Genomic DNA, 23,111 nt, shown 5'->3' on the forward strand with positions numbered 1-23,111 from the left:
CTGTTACAGGAAATGAAAAGTTTTAACAGAAAGATAAAACAATGAGTATAAATCACTCAATTAAGAATACTAAATATAAAAATATGGACACATCTACAGAGCTAAATAAACTGTATATACAGCCAGCTAGAGTCATCAATATAATCTGCTCATTGATGGATATCACATCTATGAAATCTTTCCCCAAGAAAACATTATAAACAAAACAAAAAAGAAGAAATTCATACCCAGCCAAAAAATAGACATATTCTCAAGTGTGTACAAAATAATTTCAGATTAAGTGTTTCATCATAAAATAATTTTAAGAAATATTGGGGCCAGCGAGGTGGCACTAGAGGTAAGGTGTTTGCTTTACAAGCCCTAGCCAAGAAACACACACACACACACACACACACACACACACACACACACACACACACACACGAAATGCCCGCTGGGACTTCCATAGAGGACTCTTAGACTGGAGGGCGAAACTCTCTGACCAGTGACTGCAGGGGCAGGGCTGCCCCTCAGATGGGGATGGGTGCTGGGGCCACGCAAGAGGAGATTGGGAAGAGCCAGTCACCAGCTTGCTTTCTTTAATGAAAGAGGAATGAATACAGCTGAGCATTTTGTATTCAGAACGCTGTGCAATATTTTGGAATGGGACATTGGTGTGTGTAGAGATTTAATTTAAAAACAACAAAAATTATTGATCAAATCTGTATAGTTTATATTGTTCCAGATTTTTAAAGTTTGCATTAAAAGCATGATATATAAAGTAAATATTATAGTTATATACCAACATGCTGATTAAACTAGAAGAAATGAATAAATTTCTAAAAATACGCAACCCTAGTAAAACTTTTTTTCTTTTTGTTGTAGCACAAAGCAACAATACTGATTGGTGAGTTCTATAAACTCCACACTACAAATGACGAGAGACCTTTTTCTTTTTTTTTTTTTTTTGGTGAGGGCGTTGCTTAGAAACTGCAAAAACGTAAATTTAGGCCAGTGCATCTAATGAGGTATTTCACAAATTACTATTAAACTGTGGGGCATAATCCATAACTTTTTTTTTTTTTGGTTTTTGGGTCACACCCCATGGTGCTTAGGGGTTACTCCTGGCTCTGCGCTCAGAAATTGCTCCTGGTAGGCTCTGGGACCATAGGGGATGGTGGGAATTGAACCGGATCTGTCTTGTGTTGGCCAGTGCAAGGCAAATGCCCTACTGCTGTGCTATTGCTCCAGCCCCCATAAACCATAACTTAATGGATTTACTTAAATTACTTAGGAGTCTCTGCCATTCAGCCTAAGAACAAAAGCCAGTTTTCCAATAGGCAGGGCGAGGGAGTTTGGGGGGTGGGGTGGAATCTGCCTGGCCAATCTGGCCCAACCTAGGTCACAGAGTGCTCAGGATTGCCCTGCCCCCAGTAAAACTTTTTAAGACTCAGAAAGACCAAACAGATCAAGAACATAAAAAGCTTAAATCAACAATATAAAAATTCCTACAAACATCCCAGGGAAAAAATGTTTCCATCAGTATATTCTACCAAGCATTTTCAGTTGAGGAAAACTACAGGTAAACAACCCCACCAAAAATAAATAAATAAATAAATAAATAAATAAATAAATAAATAAATAAAACAGATGCAAAAATTCTCAATAAATATTCAGCAAACAGAATTCAACAACATTTTAAAAGAATTATACCATAACCAAACATAAGTTTTCTCTGGGATGGTTCAACAAATGTGATATCACATTAAATGAATATTTTAAATGGTCATATTAATAAATGCAGAAATGTATTAAGTAAAATTCCTTTCATAAAAACTATCAACTTAAGATAGAATGAATGTTAATCAACATAATCAAAGACACAGATGACAAAATACAAGTTAACAAAGTGCAAGTAAGATTGAAAGTTTCTCCTCTAAGGAAAATTATTCTTCCCAATTTTGCTCAATGAGGATAGTTCTTAGCAACTAGGCAAGAAAAAAAACAAAAGGCACACGCAGGACAAAGTAAGATAGTTTCTGTTGGCAGATAATTATAAGTTTGTATAATACTGCAGAATTAAAAGAAAAACAATAGCATACTTAGGAATAAATTTCACCAACGAAGTCAAAGTATCTATATGTTTAAAATATAAGACACTAATGAAATTAAGACACAAATAAATTAAAAAATATGTCACATTCAGAAGCAGACTAAATACTATTAAAATGTCTGGACTATCAAAAACCACCTACAGATCCAACACAAATCTTAACAAAACTCCAATATGTTTTTCACAGAAATAAAAAACAATCCTAAAATCATTGGAAACTACAAAATTACTCAGAACAACCAAAGCAATCTTGACAAAGAAAGAAACCACACATGATTTCAGACTATTTTACAACATTTAAAAAGTCAAACTCATACAGAGATTAGTTTGGTTGCTAGAAGTTAGAGGTATATATAGATTGGGAGGAGATATTGGGCGGAGAGATGATTCAGTTGTGAAGTTTTAGTGTATAGCCTAGTGACTATTATTAATAATAATATTTGTATAAACTAAAAATTCACAAAAGTAAATCTCAAATCTTACTATAATATCAAAAGTAATAACTGAGGTGAAAACTAAGCCACTGCAGTAATTATTTCATGATACTTATGTGTGTCAAATAATCACAATGTATGCCTAAGCGTGCATAATGTCAACTACATAGTCAGCAATGCTTGAAATATATTATTGAGCAATAAATAACATCAAAAAATATACTTTGTGGTAGCAACAAAATAAGAATGAACTTAAAGAGGTCACAAGGTTTGCAGAGTGAAAATTATATACCTCTGATAAGAGAATTAAAAGACACTTAAATAAGAATACATTCTTTAACATATTAGAAGAAATATAGTGCTAAAATACTCATTTTACCCAAACAGCTACATAATGCAAACATCCACTCAGAACCAAAAAGATCCTGAAGAGCCAAAACAGTCCTGAGTGAGGAAAACAAAGAAGGAGCTATCATACTTTCTGATTCCAAAAATGACTACAAAGCTACATTAATAAAAATAGCATTTATTCCCATAAAGCTATAAAAAAACAAACCAAGAAAATAGAATAGAAAATAAATGAATTGAAATAAGTCTCCACATGCACGCCCCTGATCCTCGAGAAACAGAGAAATGACAAACCCTAAGAAAGGACAAAAGTGATTTCAGAAAGAAATGAACTGCCACAAATTGACAGTGGCCTGGGAAAATTGCAGTCACATATGACATCACAAGCACAGTCCACAAAGAGCAAACAGAAAAATCACAGAGCAGCAAAGGAAACAATCAACAGAGTGAAAAGGCAACAACATATAGAAAGAATGTGAAAATTATTGGGAAAACATCTCTATGTAAAGGGAAAAGCTATAACTCTAAAAAGTAAATGAATCACTTTAAAAATATTCAAATAATCTGAAGAGACATACTTCAAAGGAAGATATAAAGGGTCAAACAGGGGTGGAGGATTTAAAGTTGTTCACCATCAGCCATCACTGTGAAAATGCAATTCAAAACCAAAATAAGGGAGCACCTCACTCTGGGAGAATGACTACTCCTATGTGGGAAAAGATAACAAATGTAGGGAAAAGCGAACCTTTGTGACCCATTTGTGAGAATGTAAATTAAGATAGTGTATTATGGAAAAAATATGGCTGTTACATAAACTAGAAATTCAAAATGACCATATGATCTACCGTGAGATCTAGAGTTCCATTTTGTTTTGTTTTGTTATTTTGGTTTTGGGGTCACACCCAGCAGCACTCAGGGGTTACTCCTGACTCTACACTCAGAAATCACTCCTGGCAGGCTCGGAGGACCATATGGGATGCCGGGATTCGAACCACCAACCTTCTGCATGCAAGGCAAACCCCCTACCTCCATGCTATTTCTACAGCACCCAGAGTTCCATTTTTGCATGTATATGCAAAGCAAATGAAATGAGTATCTTAAAGATATAAATATGTACTTCTGTGCTCATTGTAGCCAAGATAGAGCAACAAACAAAATTTTGATTGAGAGATAAATTAATAAAGTATGTGTGCATGTGTGTATGTACTAGATATTGTTGGTTTCTAAAGCTATAATCATTTGCAATGCCAATGAATCCAAAAGACCATTAGGCTGAGTAAAATAGGCCAGGTAAGAAAAAAACATACTCTATGATTCCACTTTTATATAGAATTGAAAATAGTAGAACTCATAGGAGCAGAGAGTTGAGGTATGTGGCAAGGATGGGAAGGAGGAGGACGGTATTAGTTAGTGGTACACGTTTAAGTAAGATGAGTCAGTCCTGGAGATCAACAATGTGACTGCAGTTAACAATACTAAAATTGTACACTTGAAACTTGTTAAATCCTGCATTGGAAAGCTAGTACAATGGGTAAGATGCTTGCCTTCCAACCTAACAACCATGATTGATCCCCAGGATCCCATATGGTCAACCTTTACAAGCACTACCAGAAGTGATCAAATCCCTGAACTTAGAACCAAGAGTAAGCCCTAAACACTATCAGATATGACCCCAAATCAAAATAAAACAAACAAAAAATTCATTCTATAAAGGGTTGGGTGGAGATTATTCCAAACATAAGACCACCAAAAACATTAAATTCCTGATTGAGTTTTTGTTTTGTTTTGTTTTTTGGGTCACACCCGGTGTTGCTCAGGGGTTACTCCTGGCTGTCTGCTCAGAAATAGCTCCTGGCAGGCACGGGGGGACCATATGGGACACCGGGATTCAAACCAACCACCTTTCGTCCTGGATTGGCTGCTTGCAAGGCAAACGCCGCTGTGCTATCTCTCCGGGCCCCCTGATTGATTTTTTAAAAAGAAATAAAAATAAGAGCTTTTACTATATTCAAAATCAGAAAAAATGTTTTTATGATTTAAAGAATTATTAATAAGTGAAATTATAATGCTAATAAAATGTAAATTCATATGAGCTGAAAGATAATATAAATTTATTGAAGCTACTGATGACAAAAGGAAAATACAGTATTATTGGCAAGTCACAAAGATGTAAGTATCAAAGCAAGTCCTATTTTTTAATTAACCCTGAACTCCTTGTACAATTCATCTGATTCTGCCTATACTCCAGACAGTACAAACTTCCTTGCAGGTTCTGGAAAAATGATCTTTTTTATTTTTCTGACAACTAGGATAGATGCCAACAGCATTATTTTTTGTTGACAAGGAAAAAGCCAAGAGACTTACAGAGACCCCAGTGCTGGCAAGAAAAGCTTCACAACAAATGTCAACAGCTTCATACCTGTAGGTTTCTCATCACATAAGAAAAATAAATCCTTATTGGTTAAAATCATTGTTAATCTTGTACCCTGTTTCCTGAAAATATTTTTCATTGATATAAAAGGTGTACATCAGGCTTAGATAAAGATGAACTGCCTAAATGGAAAAATGGGCAAAAGGGTCAGAACAAGTAATTTAGAGGAAGAAAGAAAGAAACAACATGTGTTAAACTGTAAGAATAAATTTGTAAAATGATTTTAAAAGTATATATGCACAATTATCTCTATTTCAGACACATGAACACCCAGGACTGTTCACAACAAATGGAAACAAACTAAAACCTAATAGATAAGCTGTTAAAGAAAATGTGGTCCATGGACACAGTGAAATATAATTCTGTATAATAAAACATAGAGTCTTGTCATTTATGTCAACATGAGTGGAACTAGTAGGGGGTAAGGGAAATAAGTTTAAAGAGGAAAGACAAATATTGGATGATCTCACTTGTATGTAGGGTATAAATCAGCAAAGAAGGAATAATGCCCAATGAAAGGAAAACCTTAGAGTTTACCAAGACCAGAGATGAGAATGAACATGAAAAATTATGCCTCTAAAACAAGCATTTACACTTGCAAAACATAATGGTACAATTAATAAAATTTTTAAATGAATAAACTTGAGAAAAAGGACAGATTAACCATCAAATCTGTATTTTTCAGTCTTCAAACTGGCCAAAACATAAAACTTAAAATAGATGGACTATATTCATGGTTGCTGGCATGAAGGACATTTCTACCACTATCACAGGTGTATCCTTGGGATAGCCATATAGAAAGTCGAATTTCTTATCTAATTTTGTCAAAAATTTAAATGGGATTCCTTTTTGACTCAGCATTTCCACTTCTTAGACTATTTCACTTGCAGAACATTTTTTTAAAAAGTGTGTGTTCCAAGGTAGATTACATATATAACATTAAATATAAAGTAGCAACACCATACACAGAAATCATTGAAGAAATGGTGGAATTCGAATCCAAGGAAGTAATTGAAAAGGAGAGTGGACTGAGCAGAGAGCTTAAGTAGAGAGTTCAAGAATTCATTTCTAGCATTGAGGGTCTGCGTTTAATCTGTAAATTTCAATAGAATTCCTTGCACTAGCATGAGCACTGCACTGATGATCCAAACATAAAACTATTAGACCCTAACTATTAAGCTGCTAGCTGTGACCCCATTAAATAAAAAGTAAAGCTATACATTCTACAAGATATAAAAATATTAAAATTTGTTTTGGGGAGCCAGAAAGTAAGTAAAAGGGTTAGGTAAGGCATATGCCTTGCATGTCGCTGACACGTTCCCAATCTCCATTGCCTCAAACTTCCCCATGAAGTACATAGGGTGACTTTGGAGGTGCCTGGGCACTGCTAGGATGGTCCAGAAAATCCTCAGCACTGCAGAGTCTGAGCAGCACTTCCTCTTTGGGATCTTTCATTGACTGGCAGGCCTGGTAGGCTGAGAATCAATGAAAGGGATGCTGGCTTCTTGAGCACTGCTGGGACCTCTGGAATTGAATCAACACAATTTGTTGTCTTAAAATTTCAGACAAATGAACACCCAGGAAATCATTTCTAAGCAAATAAATACCCATTTCCCTTGAATAAATTATTTCAAATTTTATCCATGGGAAGACCCACGTCTTCCCAAGTGCAGAGTTTTAAAGTACGAAGAGTAAAGTTTTAAAAAGCAGTTCATCCAAAGAGGATAAAGATGAACCAGGAAGGAGACTGCTCCGAAGATGGGAATAACTACTGAAAATCATCTGCAAATGAGCTCAGAGACAAATGAACTCAGAGCACAGGGGTCAACTTGGAGCAAAATATTGTTTCAAAAACTCAGGATACAGAATTGGGGAAGCCTGGCCAACTTTAGAGGAGCCACTCAAAACCTAGGAAAGTAAAGTTCAAGCATTATCATAAAAGATCACTTTACATCCAGAAAACCTGTTTTTACAAATGATAATATTATCCAAGACTTATTATGATTTATTATATAATTTATTTATCATGATAATCAGAGAATCTTTGTGCCAGAATACAAACTGCAGCCATTGAGGTAGTGAGACTCATTAATCGTAGTGATGGAAAGATGATGATTGATTGCCATTGTTAAGTGTAAATGAATATTAGACAGGTCTCCCTACTCCCCACCCCATGTTTTTTCACAGACTTGTTCAGTTGTTCCCAAGTGAGCTTTCTCATAATCTTCACACTGGGACACATTTCTCTCCCTGCAAACATAAACTGCCCTGGGATTTAGTTTTGACCATCAGAATACAGTAGTTCCCCTTTACCTTGGGAAATTATGTTCCAGACCCTCATAAATCTGAAACTGTGGAGACTTTGTAATGAAATAATTTCCCATCCAGGACTGGGTCCCCACTAAAGGCCCTGAACTACTACCAGGATAGACTTTGGAAACTAAGAACCAAACTGGAATAGGTGGATTGGAGATGAACAAATGCATGAATAAATACAAATGATTTTTTTGTATATTAAAATTATTTGGAATTTTTTTAGAAAGTTGGTGACTCTTTTATGGCAAAATATAAAATATATGTAAATATGAACTTAACTTGGTTTTCTTTCAATAAACTGATAATACATGGTATTGCTTATAGTGGTAATTACAAAACTCTTATTATAAAACACTTATTAAGACAAGTGAGAATATACTTACAGTAACATTTAATTTGTCAATTATACTCTATAAGATATGACAGCAAAAATTATTAGCCAGAGACAACAATTAATATAATATACTATAGTAAAAACTATGGAAATGTGATCTTGATGTCTTTAGTTCTACTATAGTCTCAATTTATCATATTGTCCACTGAGGGAACAAAAGAAGGTACACTTTGCATCAGGTGAGCCAGACCATGTGTTATGGAAAGACTATAGATCTAACACTAGATTGCAAGAAGCTTAGCCACCAACACCGGGTCTTTTGCAATGCGCATTCTTAGATTGCAAAAACTTTTGGAACTAGCTTACCTGTCAAAGGAAACCCTGAGCTATAGAGAAATGTCTTTTAGAGGAGTTTTGAGGATGGAAACTGCCCAGCTGGTGACAGCATGACTATAAAAGTCCTAATATCCTAGACACATCTGAGAATTGCACAGTTGAGCTATATAAACCTATAGGACTGTGAAAAAAAATACTAATAATAATAATAATGAATAAAAACAATAATAATAATATGGGGCAGGAGCGATAGCACAGTGGGTAAAGGAATTTGTCTTGCACATGGCTGACCCAGGTTCGATTCCTGGCATCCCATATGATGTCCGAGCCTGCCAGAAGCAATTTCTGAGCACAGAGCCAGGAGTAATCCTGAGTGCCACTAGGTGTGACCCAAAACCCAAAATAATATGATAATATAATAATAAGAACAATAACAGCAACCTTATATTTCAATCCTCTGAATGCTGATATGTAGCAATAAATAGAGGGGGAAAAGTATCTCATTTTCAAGACAATGTTCCTCTAAAAATGAATTCATAGAAAATAGGCAAAGGAAATGCAGAGTTCTTGTTTTATATCAAAGCATGTTTCTTAGTAGATTGGTCCTGTTTGCTACTCCTCTTGCTCTTCCCTTTGCATGTTAAGTTCATGAAATCCACTACCACAGCAGTCATTGGATACTATCTATTATTAGCCCATATTACAGATGCAGGAATCAAAACTTTAGGAAGCTTAAGATGGCATAACTACTAAATAATGAGGCTCAACACTTTCAGAGTCACATATTATTTCAGAAAATTTGGGGAAAGGGATCATAAAATGTCCCATGAGGTGAAGATAGCTCTAAATTTTGATTTCTGAATTATGGTAGCAGAGCCCCACTTCAATGACATCCTATTCGTGAGATTATATAGCACCAACACAAAGGTTTCCATTCATATTTCAATGAATTGGCTGATAATTTAAAACATACCTGTTTAGATCCTAGATTCCTAAAACAGAGAAGAAAAAAAGACCATTTCTGTCTTCAAAAGCATCACAGACAAATAAAAAAAAGGAAAGAGAAAAAGAAATCTGAGTATAATGGGATATATAAAATAATAAAAAATCTTCGTAGTCATTTAAGAACAGAAAGTCAAAGATCACCTCCATTGTTTTAATATAACAATTGATGAAATTTATTTTAACATGGCTTAAATGCTTTTACTTGTGAAATGTTGTATTTCTCCATCAATGGTGCAAATATTTCACTCAGTCTCGAAGAACTAGTTAACAATGCCATGTTTAATTCCCAAACTTTGACCGAAGCTTAAGGACTCCTTGAGCTGACCTTTATTTCAACAAATGGCAATCATTTAAGCCACTTCCCTGTCCACTGGAAGTGTGTACTGTACAGCTGGACTTAACATACGATGAGGAGTCCAAAATGTCAAGGAGTCATTGACTTCCCTATTTGTGCCAGTGTCTCACAAATATGGTTTCTTATTGTAGTGGGGCTGGGCTCAGCCCCAAAGAGCCAGATGGTACTGAGTACTCAAGAATAAAGCCATCTGCAGAACAGCTCCTTCTACGACCGTTACAATTTGTACTGAATATAAGCCTCCATCAGAATGTGTTTAGAACTCTTGTCTATGGATTATCCTACCCTCTTCATTACAGCTCTGGGTGTAAGACAAATCTTTGTGCTATAAGAATCAGAGAACCCGACTGAATGAATCTCCTCCAGACCACCCAATGATGTAGGTCCTAATTACACCACCATCATGGAAAATACCTGGCTGAGAAGACATTCTAGACCCACTTGTGTGAAGTCAAATCTAGTGCCTCAATATGCCATGAGCTTATCCCTGTGTGTGTTTTTATTCAATTGAAGGCATCAAATGTTAGAAGAATTTAAATATTGGGTTTAATGTGGCTGATTCTAAGACTTAGAATGGAAAGCCTGCTTGACCCCAGATGTCCTGTGGATTGGATTTAGCACCATATGTTCATCCATGTTTCCTGGTACAACAGCAAAAACTCAGCATTGTTTATTTGAGCAAGGCTCTTAGGTTATGTAATACCTTATAAGAGGATATTCTGTAGGTGATGAAATTCTTTTCTGAATCAATTTTGGCCCCAGTAGGTTGATACATTATTTCCTCGCAGTGCTCAACGCATTAAGGTACTCATAAAATGAGTTAATGAGCCATTTAAAAATGCCCTTTATGGAAAAAAATCACTTTTCTATTCCAGGAAGCTGACATTACATTATCTTTATCATTACAATGTGAGAGCATCTAAGTACTATTTACATGGAGGCACTGGCTAGGCTAGAAGTTACATGATGACCAACAATTTACTTCATATTGGAAGTAAATAAAATAGGAAAGTTATTTAATGTGGTCCATCAGAAAATTCTCTGGTATGAAAGCCACAATACCATTTCCACATCCATGCCATGTGGGGAACTTCTAGAACTGTGTAGATTGCATCTCCAAATAGCTCAAAGGAAGCCTATACCTATCTCAAGTTTCTACAACAATCATCCAAGCTTTCTGTTTACTCTCTGCAACAAAGGATTTCACCCAAAAACACATTTTGAATATGTTGATATAGAAAGGATTTAGAAAATTCTAGATAGAAATACTATCTCATTGTCTCCCTCATACTACATCAGGGTGAAAGGACAGGATATGACCAAGAACAGAACCACCAGCTGAAGCCTTCTGGTCTTCTTGACCAACACACAGAAACTGCATAACTCAACTTGTCATGCTGGACTCAACCACTTTATCTTAATATAAAGGTTTCACCCACAAAATAGTGCATATTTGGTTTCTTCTTTGCCTGTGCTTTTTTCTTCTTGAGCAGCAGTGTTTACCATTTTTCACAGTGAACTGCTTTTAGAGTGGAGCCCAAAGTTGAGTGCCACACAAAGTTCAATGCGCAAACTGGCTTTTGGGATCATTACCAAGAAAATCCTGTATTCATCCAGAGGAATATAACATGAGCATAAAAACTTCCATAAGGCCTCTTACAGTTGACATTTAGAGACAAAATATGCCCACTTAGAGGCAAAAATGTGAAGAATTAAACATTAGCCATGCCAAAGATACCGTTATTAAAAAATCCAAAACAAACACAAACACAAAACAACACAATAAAACAACATAATACCTTATACCCCAAAAAGATAGAGCATATAAGTAATACAAGGAGGGGCCTCACTTGCATCAGAGATTATTGATTCAATAATTCTATGCCAGGGGTGGGGGGGGGGTTGAGGGGACACTAGTATTATGCTGCTAACACCTCATGACTGCTAAGAAACTATTGCTAATAATCCAGAAACTAGAATATTCTAGAAAATGTCTTTTTAAATAATGTAATGTACAGCCAAATGGGAAATGTCACATTTTATCTGAGTGTGAGTTAATGGGTTCCCTTTGTGTCTCAAGCTGAAGGTCACAGAAGGAAAGGCAGAGTCTTTGCTAATGAGATTTCCTATTTCTTGAGGATGTCTTGATGTAGCCAAATATTTATTCCCAAACAGATACATAAATAATATATTCCATAAATACATTATCTTTGTTCCAAGAAGTTAATCTTTAAAGATTGTTCTAAGAGGATCAATACCAAAGAGGAGATATACAGAACATCAGGTTTACATGAGCCAGAAGCTTTCATATCCAAGGCATTTAATGCAGGGTGGGCTCCTGTACTGCAGTCCATCTTTAGTTGGTGTCTTGACAACCTCAACATGAGGAGGTGCCTAAATCTGCTTTATAACCAAAGGCCAAATTCATACTACCAAGGCCAATTTGGTTCCATTTTATTTACGTAGGACAGTGACACCTAGTGGCAGGGAAGGCAACTCACAGGAGAGAATTCTCTGGTGGTATATCTCCCACTCCTCAAAACAGCCTTAATTCTTCACTGGGATGAATGAAAAGAGACGCCAAAGGGAACAAATATCTTCTTGGCTGAGAATTTGTCTTATATTGAAGGTTTCCAGTGATTTATGATGAATAGCCATCTCAGTGGGTTGGAGTTATCCCAGCACACAAGGGGCAGGATCTCTGACAAGACACTTTTCTTAAGAAGGGGCCAGAGCAAATAGGGAACCCGGATCCCCAGCAGACAACCGAGAATAGCAGGCTATTATCCAAAGACTAGAGTAAATGGCATGCTGAGGAAATTTTACCAGGAAGCAGATGAAAGAACGAACTGCCAGTAAGAATCACAATCATATACTCATTGGCTTCCTGCCTTTATACTGTGAGTTCCTTCAGAGCTGAAACTATTATCTTTTGCCTTTGTTCAAACCAGGTACCTATGTCTGACAAATGGCAGGTACACAGTAAATGTTGAATGAAAGGGAGGGAGAGCAATAAAGAGAATGATTCAGATCAGATAAGGGCTTCTGGGAAGACTGCATAAGAAGCCTGCCACACACTTCCAATAAATCTAGACAGCTCTTAGCAAACTTGATATAGTTAGGTCATAGAAGGAGTAGTTGATACCACTGAGTACACACAATGCATCACTCAAACATTCTTTTGTTCATACTCCCATTTGGTCTCTGGGAAGCCAAATCACATTCTTCCAGCAAGGGAGCTACAACATTATAAGTCCAACTCAGGCAACTAACTCTAGCTTCCTGCTCTGCACACTGTATGAACTAAAGTTCAAAAATAAGCATTTAGAGTCAGTGAGATAAAACAGTGGGTAGGGTATTTGCCTTGCCTGTGGCGGATGTGGATTTGAGTGCTGGCACTACATATAGTCTCTTATTCCCCACTAGAAGTAATCCCTGAATACAGATCCAGTAGTAAACCCTTCCAGGGATCTCAAACTCGCAGCCGGTGGGCTGCAAACAGCCCTCCATACAACATTTTGTGGCCCTGCCCTAGAAGAATCTTTTTTTGTTTTGTTTTGTTTTAATTGTTTGGGTCACATCCCCAATGTTCAAGGCTTACTATTGACTTTGCACTCAAGGATCACCCCGACTTTGCCTCCTGCGGCCCGCAGGTAAATTGAGTTTGAGACCCCTGCAACTGCCAGGTGTGGTTCAAAAGAAAAGCATTTAATTAACAATAGGACTTATTTAAGGAGCAAGCCTTATTATTATAGTGAAATTCTGATTTTTTTTTATGTAGAGTTCATATTATTACAATGATGTCCTTGCCTAGCAGAAATCCTCCCATTATAGCATTCAATGGCTGGTTTTTAATTTTCCCTTACTGAAAACTGTATTATCCTAACTTCATAAAATATAAGCCTCCCAAAGTCTTTCTTGGTCATTCAGAGCGAAAGGAAAGAAGAGTAAGGACAAAGCCTCACCTCTGGGTGCCACAAAAGTTTCATCTAAGCATAAATAAACTGGAAAGTAGCTTATGATTTCTTGATTCAACAATATTCTGGAAATATATTAACTGAACCCAGCCCCTCCCATAACACAGGGTCAGCAAATATTTTATTCAGAAAATCAATCTGGTTCCATTTGAAATTATTCATGAACTGAAGCTCAATCATGACCGAGTTCAGCACATACTATCCTAAGCTCTAAGGTCCTCAAGAGCACATAAGTACATCAATCACATAAGTACATCAATCCTTTTTAGATGGTTATTGTTATTATTAACTATTGTTGTGACTCAGGAAGAATATCATTCAAATACATTGGGGAGACACCGAGAGACCATCAATAGACTCAAAGACACCTTAACAATAATTGTATAGGCTTCCTTTAATCTGAAATTTTTGCTACCTGGGGTTTGTTTTGCTTCTCATACCCTTTATTCAAGAATTATGCTAGGTTATATTCCAGGTCTATTGTAATTTAGCATTTATAGTCCATAGTGCCTTTGGGACTAGATTACCTCCCTGCATGATATTGTTTTTCATTTCTATGCTGACAAATACACCATTTCAACTGTCACTTAAGCAACCAGTTCAAGCTCAACTGTTATTTTAGCTCCATATTGTCAAACAGGTGGATTTATAAATGTGTTACCTGAAGGAAACGTTCCCCCAAATAGCAGAAAGTGGAGACTTTATTTATTTATAATTATTTGTTAGATTTGTAAAAATGTTCCTGCTGCTGAAAAGCCTCTGGCTAAATACAAATTAAAACACTTTTGAATGTAGTAAAAACAGCAGTGGCATCATTTTAATTACCCATTGGGGGACGCCAGGCAGCAAAGATGTATTTATTTCTTTCTTTCCTTGTAGAGTGTGGCTGCCTGTTAGGAATATGAACTTCACGTTTCCATTTCAGCCACCATTCCTGCATGCCCAGCTTCCATCTACCGCTTTCAATGTGATACTGATTTATAAATAGAGCATGGCAACCCAGGAAGAACATTTCTTTCCACCAGTTTGTAGTCTCAGCAGCAGAATAATTCAGATGACTATCTTCCAGCATCAAAGAACAGCTCTTTGAAGGCATGGTTCTTCACTATGCCTGGACACCACACAGTCTTGTCTGGTCCAGTCATGGTCATTGTTGACTTCTCTGGTTCTTCTACCCTTTACCAGAATTCTCTCTGTTCCTGAATCTCCTTAAGACTTTGCCAAAAAAAAAAAAAAAAGACTTTGCTCCGGGGCCGGAGAGATAGCATGGAGGTAAGGCCTTTTTGCCTTTTATGCAGAAGGTTGGTGGTTCGAATCCTGGCATCCCATATGGTCCCCTGAGCCTGCCAGGAGTGATTTCTGAGCATAGAGCCAGGAGTAATCCCTGAGCACTGCTGGGTGTGATCCAAAAACCAAAAAAAAAAAAAAAAAAAAAGACTACTCCACCATCTTCCCTGGTACTTCAATGGAAGAACATTGAGTTTTTGTCACTTGTGATCAAGAAGTCTGGCCTACACAGAATTTTAAAACCAGAAACAAGACACATGTTATTATGAATTGAGTATAATGCAGAACCTTATTTTCTTTTTTTTGTTTTTGTTTTTTGGCCACACCTGTTTGATGCTCAGGAGTTACTCCTGGCTAAGCGCTCAGAAATTGCCCCTGGCTTGGGGAGACTATATGGGACACCGGGGAGATCGAACCTCGGTCCTTCCTTGGCTAGTGATTGCAAGGCAGACACCTTACCTCTAGCGCCACCTCTCCGGCCCCAGAACCTTATTTTCAAACCCAGCCAGTCTTGGACAAGTTACATAACCCCACATTCCTCTAGAGAGGTCAGCTATTAGTCTCCGAACATATCTAACATTTTGCTGGCTCTATACTCCCTAGACTTGACAAAGGCCCTTTAACTCCACCTGGTTTTGGTTTCCTCATCTATAAAACAGGTTCTAAAAATGGCCAAGACAAGCAATATGTTTAAATCTCTCCTGAGATGTTATACTGCATGAATTTTTTTTAATTATCAGTCAAGTGAAGAATAATAATATCCATACTCACTCAGAGTTATTTTCAGGATGAAATGTGTGAGACAATACTTGGAAATATGGACAGTCTACAAATATAAAAAGCAAAAGAAAAGCAAATTAACTGCCCTCTGATGCATGAAAAAACTTGAGCTGGCTCTCAGAGCAAGGCTGTGTTTGTCCAGCCAATTATCTCATAAAAAATACTTAGCAAATAGTTGGGACCTTTGCTGTTCAAAGATGGGGGAAAGAAAGTTGCCTTAAAGACTACTAGACATATTTTAGGAAAATATGTAAAAATTTGTAAAAAATTACTTTGTAAAAATTAGTTGATGGGATCAGAGCGATAGAACAGCACTTGCCTTGTATGCAGCCAACCTAAGATCAATCTTTGGTACCATATATCACTATCAGGAGAAAGCTCTGGGCAGTGCCAGGAATGGCAAAAAAAAAAAAAGAGTAAATACATTTTAAAAAAAATAAGTTGATTTTAGACAAACTAATAGAATCTCAATGAAAATTTAATATAATCCATTTCTCAGCTTAAGAAGTAACTGAAGTTAGCAAATAATGAATAAAAAAAGCTGGATACTCTGGTTTCTCTTCAGATCGCCTAAATCTTTCGCCTTTTACTAAAGATTTCCATGGAGAGGAACAATTCTGAGTCCTAACCAATTTTTTGAGGCCTTGCTTCGGTAAGGCTGAAGAAGAAAAAAAAGAAAGAAAGAAAAAATAGCTGGGACCTAGGGAAAGAGGTGGATAGAAAGAAGTGACATGGGCCATTATGGTTGCCAAAACTATGCAGTAACTTTAAACACCAAATGTACTCACATTAACACTACTCTAACCATGTTACCTCAATAATGATAAAACACTAAAAAATAGAAATCATAAAGGAAAACTGATAGAAAACATTACAAATTGAGAGAACTCCTTCTGGAGCTTCTATCACTCTCCTTTGCCCTAATTTCCCTAAATCTGTCTTTGTATCTTCCCCTGTGAACAAGATTTGTTCACAGACAGATATACATCCTTTGTTTTGCACATCCATAAGTGGCAAAACAAATGATAGCAAATAAGTTGGTTCTTTTACTCTCACATCAGTCTTCTCAGAAACCAACCATCATCTTGGGTCTTGGTCACGGTTGCTGAGTGTGATTTTTTAAGAATCTATCACAATTCAGCACATGAACTTGCAGTTCCAGCTTTCCCCCATCTCCTTAGTGCCTGCTGTCATTTGAAATCACAACATATCCCCAGGATAGTTTCTCAAATCAAAATCACATGGCACCTCCCCACAGAGTTCCAGATTCAGTAAACTTAAGGTGAGTTTGAAGAATCTATACTTTTTTTCTAGGTGACTGTAGGCTTTGCTCATCCAAAAACTCTATTCTGAGAACCACACTTCTTGGCTCTATCAAGAAGGGATGTGCTGGGTATAGAGTTTATCCACCTCCAACTCTGCAAGTCCTTTTTGAAAGCAACCAAATTGACATTGTATAGTAGTTTCCATTCTCCAAATGATCATCTATTCTGGAAAAGTTTTTTGTTATTTTTTCCCCCCAAAGTCATCATTTAGTCTTGAAGGCAGGAAATTGGCCCAACTGCTTGGTTTCATCAAAGCATAGAACACATGCCACAAAGATGTTGGAAAATGAAAGACTCCTTGACTGGGTCTCAACCTTTATCCAGAAGATCTTACAGGAACTAATTTATTCTCATAAACTGAGCTTTTTGAAAAGGTGATACTATTAATGCCCCAGAATTTGAAAATACTAAATTTTCCTCATAATAATCCTCACTTCAAAACCAAATTGGAGTTTATGTCACCCAGGTTCTACTTGTCCTCCAGTGAGCACTTTAGTTTCCATCTATAGGAGAGTGAAAGGAAATACCAAGATATTTAGTTTTTCACTGTGTCTCAGGCAACTGATCTTATTTCCTCTCCATACAAAATTTGTTCTACAAGTATCATTAAATCCAATTTCTAAAATGATGATAGTAATAACAACCGCCAAGGCCACTGTGTATCAGACACATAGATACAGGCTTATAGGCATTGCTATAAGCTCATTTCATACAGTTCTCACTGCAGGTTGGTGTATAAATACAACTGACCCTTGAAAGATGCAAATGTGATCTGCAAAAGTATATTTATATGCAGATTTTCATGTAAAAATGAAAATTCTTTGACAACTTTCTGTCGAGTAAAAATCTGTGGTATTGATAAATAGTATCAAAAACACTTTTTCTCTTTCTTTTGGTTTTTAATAGCAATTTTCTATTTTTCTTTTATTTTTAATAACATTTTCTATAGACTATAGTGAGACTATAATATGTGATATATATGACATAAAAACTCTCTTTCTGTCAATGGAAGGCAGCATACCATTAGTAGTTAAGTTTGGGGAATTCAAAGTTAAACAGAGATTTTCAAATACCAGAGCTCAGCACTTCTAACCTCTGCAATTTTTTAAATGTTAACTTTACTGGAATCTCCCAGTATTTAAAGTTTGAAGCAAAGGTTCCAAGCAGTTAAATCAATGGACCTCGGTCACATCCCCCACTCAATGAAACCCAGAGATGGTTAATTACAGGATCAACCAGAATTCCTTTTATTACCACCCCCACCAACCACTTCCCACACACAACCCATCCTTCAGAAAGTCACTTCCTTTCTTCTTGGACACAAAAGGAAAAGGAACCTCAGCCACATGGGGGAAGTGACCTTGAGCTGTTCATATCAATTCAGGTTAAATTAGTCTTAGGATCCTGAGGCCTTAAGGTTCGAAAACACAAAGAACCACCAAATTTTTCCCCCAAGAGGATATGAGTGAGGTTCAGTGGACCAAAACTCCAATGAAAAAAGATTAAGGAGGCTTAAAATAAACATAAAATTTAATTTGAATATATCTTTGCTGACACCCCTCTGTCAATCAAATGTCCACCTGGCATGTGCCAGAGACCAATAGCTGTGAACTTGAGCTGAAGAAAGACTTTCTGTCTACAAGTCAAAATGATTGTACCACAGATCATTCACATTCAAAAGCTGTTGCCTTTTCTGTATGTTATTTTTTGTTTGGGGAAATATTGAGAGAGTCTTTGCTGCAGATCGTGCTACCAGACAAGATGAATGATCATCAAATACAGTCAGCAAAATTTAAAAATATGAATAAAGGAAAGATATTAATATCCTTTCTAAGGTAATCAGTACTTTTTGTTTGACAAAGAAATTGCCCACTGTTTATGGTTTATGCAAATAATATATGTTAATGTCAAGGCTGCAGTGTATATCACTTTGCATATAAGTGTTTGTGGAAAATACATGCCAATACATTTTAAAACCTCTTCCTCATATAAACACAACGATTTCATAAATATACAGCACCTTGTTCTTAAAAACATTTATTATAATTTTATGCAATGCAAATCACATTAGAATAAATTATATTTTGCTAAAATGGCCAAGTCAGCAAAATAACAGGGAATATATGAAGTTCCTGCCATTGTGTGCTTTTCAATTACATCTAAATGAGCTGACACCTCCCTGGAGGCATTTACTTGTAAGCACTTAGCCAGTTGGGGGCCCCTGGTCTCTCAATCAAACCAAGAGTCTTTTATGCTCTGACATTAGGTTCAGCCCTTACTGCTGGATGCACCCGAACACAAACTTCCTTTACTATGGATTGATCATAAGGATTCTGAAATCAACTCTACTTAAGAGCAGAGCCTAGCAGAGATTCTCTTTCACAGAGACCTAAGAAAATATATATATGGCTCTAGATGATCACTGATAAAAACGCTATGGAACTTATAATTCCTAAATTTATATACTTGTTCATTTGACAGATAGTTCTGGGCATTTGCTATGGGTTTGATATGTATTCTATAATGAGTAATGGAGACCAGGCTTGAAAGGATCCAGGTTTCTGGGATTCATTATTCAGGCATGAACACAGACTGTAGATTAGTCAGTCAATAGGTAAACATGATTGTTTCAGGCAGAGAACTGTTATGGGAGAGGTGAAAGGCAGTGTTTATAGAGTAAAAACTGGTGCTACATGAGGAGAGAACACTTCTCTGAAGAGATGACATTTGTGGGAGGAAAATGAAAAGATTGAAAGAAGTCAGGAAAAGATTGAAATAAGTCAGTCATGAACTCTAGAGTCTGGGAGCTGGGGACAGGGAGGTGGAGCACAGAGTTTAAAAACACTTTTTGAGTTAATAGATATCTCTCTTTACTGAGGACGAAAGAATAGGCTTTCAGGGAACAAAAGCAAGGCATCGTGATGTTAAAGATCAAGAGAACCTTTAGGGATTCAAGGAGGGCCAGAAGTGACCTGAGGAGACTGGATTCTGGGGTTCCTCAGTAAAGAAGTGTAGGTAGCTGTGCCCATGGAGAAGAGAGGATCCAGGAAGAGAAAATGACCAACTAAAAGCTGGTAACTCTCAGAAGGCTGAGAAACACACAAGATTCACTGGGTGACAAAATTGACAAAAATCAAGATGATAGATATGAGGAGAAGACAGCAAAAGCATGTGGTGCTGTAGAGATCTTATTGGTTATGGTTGTTCTTAGCCAATATTTGTATCAACTATCAAGGCTCACTCAAGGGACATGGCTTATCCTCTCAGTTAACCTCCCTCCAAGGGAGTCATTTCAGTCATTACTCTTAAAAATCTTCTTCTTGGTTTATATGATTCCTTTCATAAATAACTAAACTCCAGTGGAAGAGAAACTAAAAGTGGGCTTCTTTGGTGAGGAGCACAGTTTACATTTCGGGTTTTTATATACTAAAATTAACAATTGATTTTACAAGAAAGAAAAATCTTCCAAGAGTTTTGGAAAAATGTAGTCATGCCATAGTGGCCTCTTTATATCCTGGCCACAGCTCCCCTACCTACATGACAGATCACTTCCCATAGTGCTTGTGCTATGAACTCAGGATAACGATGAGAGGAAGAGAAACTCTCTGTTATCCACCTGAATAAACAGTATGTGAGTTCTCCGACTAGGAAACTAGGAGAAAGAGAACTTGGAACTTTATTCCTAGTGAGAAAGTCAATCCATAGGGCTGTGATCTTTTTTGGTACCTGCCACATAGCAATGCAGTGTGGGATCAGAGCGGTGGTGCAGCAGTAGGGCTCTGCCTTGCACTTGGCTGACCTAGGGCAGATTGCAGTTCTATCCCTGGCATCCCATATGGTCCTCCAAGCCAAGAGCGATTTCTGAGAGCGTAACCAGGAGTAACCCTTGAGTGTCACTGGGTGTGGCCCAAAGACCAAAAAAAAAAAATTCAAAGTGTGAACAGATTCCCAAGTACATTTGTCCTTTTTCCCCCCTCTTATCAAAAAACAAATTACTTAGCACTTCTTAAAAATGTTCTTTAATACATGCATTGAAAGCACCCTTTAATTGCACTAGGGGATTCTACTGTCCTCAGATATTAGAGAGCTCTTTGTGAACACCCACTTTGGGAAAAATTGGTCTAGTCTAGGAATTCCCAGAAAAGGCAGAATACTTGTCTCTCATTGCTATAGTCCTTATAATTTCCAATTCTAGTCTTGAGAGATTTGTATTTCATTAGGAGAAAATATTAGGGTCACACCTGTAGTGCTTGGGAGCTACTCCCAGTTCAATCAACTTATACTGGTTGGTAATTTAAAAAAATGCTCAATGGGGAGCAAATGTGCCGGGGTCTAGTTCAGCTGAACCTAACTCCAGTTTAATTACTAGCTCTGCATAACTGAGTACTAGCACTGAAGATACCACTTCTGGAGTGGTGTTGGTGATTGTGGCACTGCAGAGCCTGAGTTGCATGACCTGCTGGGCTCCCAGAATCGAGTCATCTGGCCCAGTTAACTGTTTAGGAGCATTTCTTGAGCATGCCTGGGAGCCCCTCCAACCAAAAAAAAAAAATAACCCTATCAATTCTTTACCATTTTATTTCACTTTTACCATGAGTGGAGAATTTCAATTATATGCACATTCCTAAAGAAAACCAGACATATATTCCACCTAAGATTTCATCAGAATGACTCACAGATATGGGCTGTTGATGTATAAATACAAAATTATATGGCTACACATACCCACAAAGAATAAGTCATGGTTTTGCAGATAAAAAGTAAAATCTCCTTTTATCCAGTGGGTTTTGAAGTAAAAATAATTGATTTCATGTTTAGCTCCTGACACACTGATGTAGACTGTGCTTGATGAGTCCCCTCCAGAGAACAAAACCCATTCCATATTACACAAAGAATCAGATCGAGTTATTTAACACAAAACTGAGAAAGTTGCTAGCATTTCTCCTGGAGATCTACATATGTACACTGCAATTAGAAAGGAACATTTTTGTTAAAATTCAGTATAAGACCTTCTGTAGACTACATACTGAGCGTCAAGGAACATGGGGCTGATGTGTGGACAGTCATACTTGAAAGATATGAGCAAGAATCTCCCCCATTACAACCTCAGCTCCTAAAAAGAAAAGCCAGATCAGATATCATTCCCTTGGAAATAACCTTTGAGGCTCTACCTACCATTATCATAACTAAAGGGCTCAACACTCTAATCCAACACATATAAATTCACCGAGAAGCCCTCAACACTATAGAGTGGTCAATTTACCCTCTATCACCCACCTAAGAGCCAAAGAGCATGGATACGGGATATGTTCCTTCACTCTATGCCCAGCATATATTGGTGGCCAAGAAGATCAGCCATTTGTGAATCTCTGTGACAAACTATGTGAATAGGTCTCCAAGAACCCAGAAATAATTATACCAAGTATATATTCTAAAGAGGACTTGATTTCATATCAGAGGTATGCAAGTTGACTTGGTGATGAGATCTTTGCATATTGAAGTCCAGTGTGCTGGCCCGTATAAGTGTTCCTCTTTGTCATGCACAGTATCTCAAAGGACAACGAAAACTGCTAGTCTCTCCCAACAACTAATGTCTACCTCTCTTTCAGTTATTCATTGAGTCTACCTCAAGTAAATGGTTTTAGGAGGTGTCTCCACTCCAAATCTAAGTGTAGGTAAGAGAGGAAAGGGGACACTGATAAAGGTCCCTGAATGTATACTGTTACATATGCTGCTGTGAAACTCTAAGGAGTTCACAGAACCCTAAAGGGAATTTTGTCGCACAAAGAGAGCTTTTTCCTCATAATACACATGGCATAGGCCTATGAGGAGGAGGATGTCTCCTGCCTGAGCTCCCCACCAGAATGCTCTGGGAAAAGATAAATCATGTAGAGAACAACTTCAACTGCAAGTCTGTCATCTTGGAAAAGATCCCAGACAAGTACAGCAAAGATATCTTGAATTTGGTGGATGTATCCAAGCAGTAAAGGGTGATCTGAATATACTAAGATATACCTCAATCAATGTAAGTCTTACAGAGTCTTACAGCAGAATCCTGTGTATAACTCCACATCTATTCTATGAGGGTGTT

At 37.1% G+C, this 23,111-nt stretch overlaps 1 protein-coding gene and 1 non-coding gene across 2 annotated transcripts in view; one reads left to right on the top strand and one right to left on the bottom strand.

Annotated features, from left to right (window-relative positions):
• HS3ST4 (heparan sulfate-glucosamine 3-sulfotransferase 4) overlaps positions 1 to 23,111 on the bottom strand; it is a 455,289-nt gene that overhangs the window by 279,902 nt on the left and 152,276 nt on the right. The window lies entirely within an intron of this gene.
• Positions 16,241 to 16,355, top strand: LOC126031529 (U5 spliceosomal RNA). Its single transcript, XR_007503364.1, has one exon. It is a non-coding gene; the product is annotated as a U5 spliceosomal RNA (small nuclear RNA).

Source organism: Suncus etruscus, chromosome 15 (genome assembly GCF_024139225.1).
Source record: "Suncus etruscus isolate mSunEtr1 chromosome 15, mSunEtr1.pri.cur, whole genome shotgun sequence".
NCBI classification, from domain to species: domain Eukaryota; kingdom Metazoa; phylum Chordata; class Mammalia; order Eulipotyphla; family Soricidae; genus Suncus; species Suncus etruscus.